The following is a 6,061-nucleotide window of genomic DNA, read 5'->3' on the forward strand; positions in this document are numbered from 1 at the left end:
ACTGAATATGAAAATCCTAAAGTATGAAACCGTTTTATAATTATACACAAATGCTTCAAATTAGTTAGTTATTGGCTATTTCTTTCTTTCTTTCTTTTTTTTTAATGTTTTATTTATTTCTAGGAGGGAGAGAGACAGCGTGAGCAGGGGAGGGTCAGAGAGAGAGGGAGTCACAGACTGAAACAGGCTCCAGGCTCTGAGCTGGCAGTCAGCACAGAGCCCGACGCGGGGCTCGAACCCACGAACCGCGAGATCATGACCTAAGCAAAAGTCGGAACCTTAACCGAGTAAGCCACCCAGGCGCCCCATTTTTTTTTAATGTTTTATTTATATTTCTTTCTTTTTACTAGCTAATAACCATGTATGGTTTTAAAATTTAGCAAAGAAAAATTTTTGCTCACAGTTGGAAAATTTCTTGTCTCCAATTCTTGACAACTAGCAGAATTTCTGGTAGTGTGTAGGGCATACTAAATTTTGTTGATTCAAAATTAGCTCAAAAATTTTAAAAAAGGAAAATGTTTAATCGATTGCAATGAATAATTATGTTGAATTTTCTAGTGGAACAAATTCCTTGAAGCTAGAAAATGGCATATTGGTTACATAATCTGCAACATCTACTTCAGAACTAAAAGTAAAACAAATGATAAATACGAGTTTTAGGAACACTAAAGTCAGTAATTATTTAGGCAAAATATTTTAATTATGGGATATAATTGAAACCAGAAAAGACTATAGGAAATACATGAAGTCTCTACTGCTGTAAAATTTAAACACTGTCTATCTTAACTAATGCCTCATATAAGAAATCACTTGTATGTTATAATGCATATCTTTATAATGAGTATTCATTGAAAAACTACAATCAACACACATACGATGCCATCAACAATATAGTTGTCCTTCACATAATACATTGATTAAAGTCTTCTTTCTGAGGGAAAAGTGTGAGATTTGGGGAAGAAAGGAAGCTCTGAGAATGTAAACTAGTCTCAGACTCTGTGCTGACAGCTCAGAACCTAGAGCCTGCTTCAGATTCGGTGACTTCCTCTCTCTCTGTCCCTTCCCTGCTCGCACTCTGTCTTTCTCTCTCCCAAAAAATAAACACGAAAAAATGTTAAAAAGAAAAGAAGAAAGAAAGAAAGACTTGGTTGTTTACACAGATGGATGTATCTATATAGGACAAAGCTGCCCCGGAGTGACAATGCCAAGAAGAAAGAGCTTCTCCATTTTATCACAAAGTTGGCAGAATATCTAGGTAATTATCCAGTGAATGTAAAATCACAGGGGAAATACTCTTTTCTTTGTTTTGTTTATTGGTGTGTTCGTTGCCCGGACATTATTAAAAATGGAATTCCCAAAGAGTAAAATCAATATAGTGACTACTCTAATATATAGATTTGAGAAAAACAAATTTCAACCTATTTTGTCAACATGATTCTCTTTTTTGTCTTTGTTCCTTTTTTAAAAAATTTCTTAATGTTTTATTTATTTCTGAGGGAGAGAGAGACAGACAGACAGAATAAACAGGGGAGGGACAGAGAGAGAGGGAGACACTGAATCCGAAACAGGCTCCAGGCTCTGAGCTGTCAGCACAGAGACCGATGCAGGGCTCGAACCCACGATCTGTGAGATCATGACCTGAGCTGAAGTTGGACGCTAACTGACTGAGCCACCCAGGCGCCCCGTCCTTGTTCTTTTGAGCTTTATTATATTCTTCTTCATTAGGTCATGTAGTTTTCCAAAAGTTAGGGTAGCTAATTTAATTTTTTTGAAAGTAAAGTCTCTCTCACACACATCTTCTTATGGAATTAAATATTCTTATTCTTAACAAACTGGAAAAAATTGAATAGTAATAAGAAAATTAAAAAAAAAAAACAAAAAAACAACAACAAAGCAAAACACCTGGTTGGATCAGCCAGTCAGTTAAGCACGGTCATGATCCCAGGGTCATGGGGTTGAGTCCCATGACCCTGCCTCAGACTCTAGTACTGGGCATGGAGCCTGCTTAAGATTCTTCCTCCCACTCCCTCCCCTGCTTGCACTCACTTGCTCTCTCTCTCTCTCTCTCACTCAAAAAAATAAAAAATAAATTAAAATAAATAAATAAATAAATAAGAAAAAGAAAGAAACATAACAAACTTCACTGAAATTTTTTATCTTGACAATTTGAGCAGTTTAGGGAAAAATGTAAGAAAAAAGACCTTTTAAGTGAAATAGAAAGTGAAAAAAAAGACCTCTTAATATCCACTCTCCCCAAAGACTTGTTAAGAGTTTACAAATATTATCCTTACCAATTTATCTTTTATATTATTTCTTGATTTTTGCTTTATCTTACTCAATTTTACACATTATTGCATTTTTTATTTGCTTTGTGTCCTGTAATTAAATGCACACTTAGAAAAGTTAGCTAGCATTGATGCCCACAGATTTTATGAAATAACACAATAATGTTTACTTGATTTTTTCAATGAAATTTATTTTTAAATTAAATGTGTTGATTTGTCTCCACTCTGGTGAAGGACCAGATTGGGTAAATGTTTCATAATAAGTACTGATATGGGCTCTATGGCTCTGGAGAGAAGCAATGATTTTCATCAATAATATTATATATTACTTGATGTCACCAAAACACCACAAATGCCAAATGCTTTTAGAATTTTTATTATCAACTACCTCCTTGGTATATAATTAGGAGGTTTTTAGGAGTTTGAATAAGGCTAACATTCAATGGTAAACAAAACATAGGGAGCATAAGCAATTTAGTGAATGTGGTACCTTATAATTTTATTGAAATTAAAACACTAAAGAGTCAGATACTTGTTAGTTGTCCTTAAACTATTTAAAACTGTTTTTTAAATGTTTTTATTTATTTCTGCGAGAGAGAGAGACAGGATGAGCAGGGGAAGGTCAGAGAGAGAGAGACACACACAGAATCTGAAACAGGCTCCAGGCTCTGAGCTAGCTGTCAGCACAGAGCCCGACGCGGGGCTCAAACCCAAGATCTGTAAGATCATCACCTGAGCCGAAGTCAGACCCTAACTGACTGAGCCACCCAGGCGCCCCAAACTAATTTTTGGTTAATTATTAATTTTTTGGTTTGGAATCATATATGAGATTTAAGTGCTACACCATGGTTCTTAGAACCCTATGACTCTGATGGGGTTGGTTTCCACAACTGTGGAGCTAAATTGAAGAAAAGTGCTTTTATATATTTGTTACATAGGGAGGTCTCCATGTTTTCTCTCTGTTTTGGTACAATGGCTTCTTATTTCACTCAGGACAAAAACTGTACATACATACATGCATGCACACAAAACTGATATTGCAAGTTAATTTTACAAATGACCAATGACAATGCGACAATTAATAAAATTTTCTAAAATAAACAAGAGTATAAGAATTATCTGAGGAAAAATAAATGCTATATCTATCTTTTCTCAAGACATATTTTCAATTACAATTGTCTCTCAGTATTTAGGTCCATTTATCAGGATATTTAATGACTAAATGTTTATGATTTTGTGAGATAGAGTGGGATGGGGGGTAGGGGAAGAAAATTGTACTGAGATTTATAAATCTCTATCTTTAAGCACATGAGGTATAATTTAGTGTGAGCAAACATGGTAATACAAAAATATAAAGAAAGAGGTGAGATAAAGAGGAGTAAGTAGAGCTCTAAAAGAATTTCTTCCATCATTACAGAATCTTTTTCACAAAACTAAATCTTTTCATGTTTCTTTCTCTAAAAACCTTATTTTTAAATGTCAGTCTAATTCTTTGGCTTTTATGAAAATTGTGGGCACATTTTTGAAAGTAGTTTGTAATTGTAAAGAAAGAAGTAAAAACAATTAATAATAGGAATAAAACCTATTTTTCAAAAAACATGTTGTATTTAATAACAAAGCTATGTATTAAAATCATACATGCTGAGTTACTGCATGGGCTATTATAATTTTTATATGTTATGTTTATACAAGCAATACCTCAAAGGAGATATAGCAGAGAGTCATCCCCTTAATGTGGTGAGCATTTGAACTTGATTTAGATTTCCTAAAACTACTATATTTTTGATGATGCATGTCAAGATTTAAAATGTGAAGCAACTTAATTTGCTCAAAATTGAATTAAAAAATATCATGCCACATCTGAAATTTTGCAAAAACATTTATATAATACATATAGAGAAATCATAGCACATGCTGGTTTAATAATCACTCCCTAGTATATTTAACTGTTTTTTAAACTTTTGCTTGTTTTTGTTTTAATTTTTTAATGTTTTATTTATTTTTGAGAGAGAGAGAGAGAGAGTGTGTGTGAGCAGGGGAGGGTCAAAGAAAGAGGGAGATACAGAATCTGAAACAGGCTCCAGGCTCTGAGCTAGCTGTCAACACAGAGCCGGACGCGGGGGCTCGAACCCACGAACAGTGAGATCATGACCTGAGTCCAAGTCAGACACTTAACCAACTGAGCCACCTAGGTGCCCCACTCTTTTGTTTGTTTAGATATTTTTAATTAAACTAATATTTGTATTATCCACTTTGATTTTTTTTATGTATAAGTTGACTCAAATAATGTATTCAAATAAGAAACAAAGAGAAAGACAGAAAAAGCATTTGAAGACCTAGATGACAGCAAAGATGATTAAAAACTAAAAGCCTAGTCTCAGATTCTGTAGACTTCTTTTTAGGCACCCAAGTTGTGACTTTAACTTCCTTGTTTGCTAGATAGTGTCTTTGACTACTAACCATAGCAATTCAATCTGAGAAATTCCTATAATGAGAGAATCAAAGTCTATGATTTTGTACTTTTCTTATTCATTTGTTTGTTAAAATTGCAAGGATTTAAGGGTTAATACCCATTTTCCTCAAGGAGTAGTGCTCTCTGAATCTTCCCAGTTAATGTGCATATACTGTAAAGAAAGTAAAAAAAAATAGGCATAATTATATTTTAGGGTAGGGTGTGGGACTTAAAGCTCTACTAAGAAATGACAGTCAAGGGGCACTTGGGTGGCTCAGTCAGTTAAGCATCTGACTTCAGCTCAAGTCTTGATCTCAGTCTGTGAGTTCAAGCCCTGTGTAGGGCCCTATGCTGACAGCTCAGAGCCTGGAGCCTCCTTTGGATTCTGTGTCTCCCTCTCTGACCCGCTCCTGAAACCCTCTCCTTTTCACGCTCTCCCTCTCTCTCTCATATGAATAAACACTGAATAATTTTATAGAAAGAGATGAAAGTCAAGGTATCTATACATGGAAAAACATCTGTAATTTTTATAGGTAAGAGAATACAACATAAGTATGAACACTTTCAAGTTATTTTGAGGTATTAATGCATTTTCAATTGTAATTTATACTTTTGGAAAAGATATTGATGTATGTAGCCATTCTAAATTTATTCACTATATAACTTTACGTATATGTTATACATAGATACAAATGATAAAATAAATATATACATGCATACATAAACATGAATTTTAAAATTAGAAACTAATATAAATGTGAATTTTTTGAGTAGTTGAGAGACTTTGTACTACTTGAAATCTGCATTTGGCTTATATTGGTGACATAGGCCAAACGACAAATAATATAAAATTTTAAAAAATGATAAATTCAAAGCATAAGCAGAAATGTATTATATGATACAATTAATTCATGTTTTGAATTAATGAAAAAAGGATCACTTATTAAATAAATAATTCTGGGAAAATATATTTAGCATAAGTAGAAAAAAGCAAACTCAGTTCTAAAAGAACTAAAGAATTTGAAAGAAAAATAAAATTTAAATGTAAAACTCAAGGTTTAAATGTACTTAAATGTACCCTATGTAACATAAAAGGAGTTAGCAATTTGACTATGTAGCATTTTAAATTGCACATAAAATTTAAAGTAAATAACAAACTGAAACAGAAATTCTAAATTTGCAAAGTGCTCTTAAAAAGCCATGTCATAAATATGGAACACTTACAAAAAAAGAAACTGCAGAAGACAATGTGAAACAAGCTTATGAGTATATGTTAAATCTTATTAAATGGACATTATAACTATAATGTATACTAATTTTATTT

Source organism: Hyaena hyaena, unplaced genomic scaffold (assembly GCF_003009895.1).
Source record: "Hyaena hyaena isolate Hyena2069 unplaced genomic scaffold, ASM300989v1 scaffold_913, whole genome shotgun sequence".
Lineage (NCBI taxonomy): Eukaryota > Metazoa > Chordata > Mammalia > Carnivora > Hyaenidae > Hyaena > Hyaena hyaena.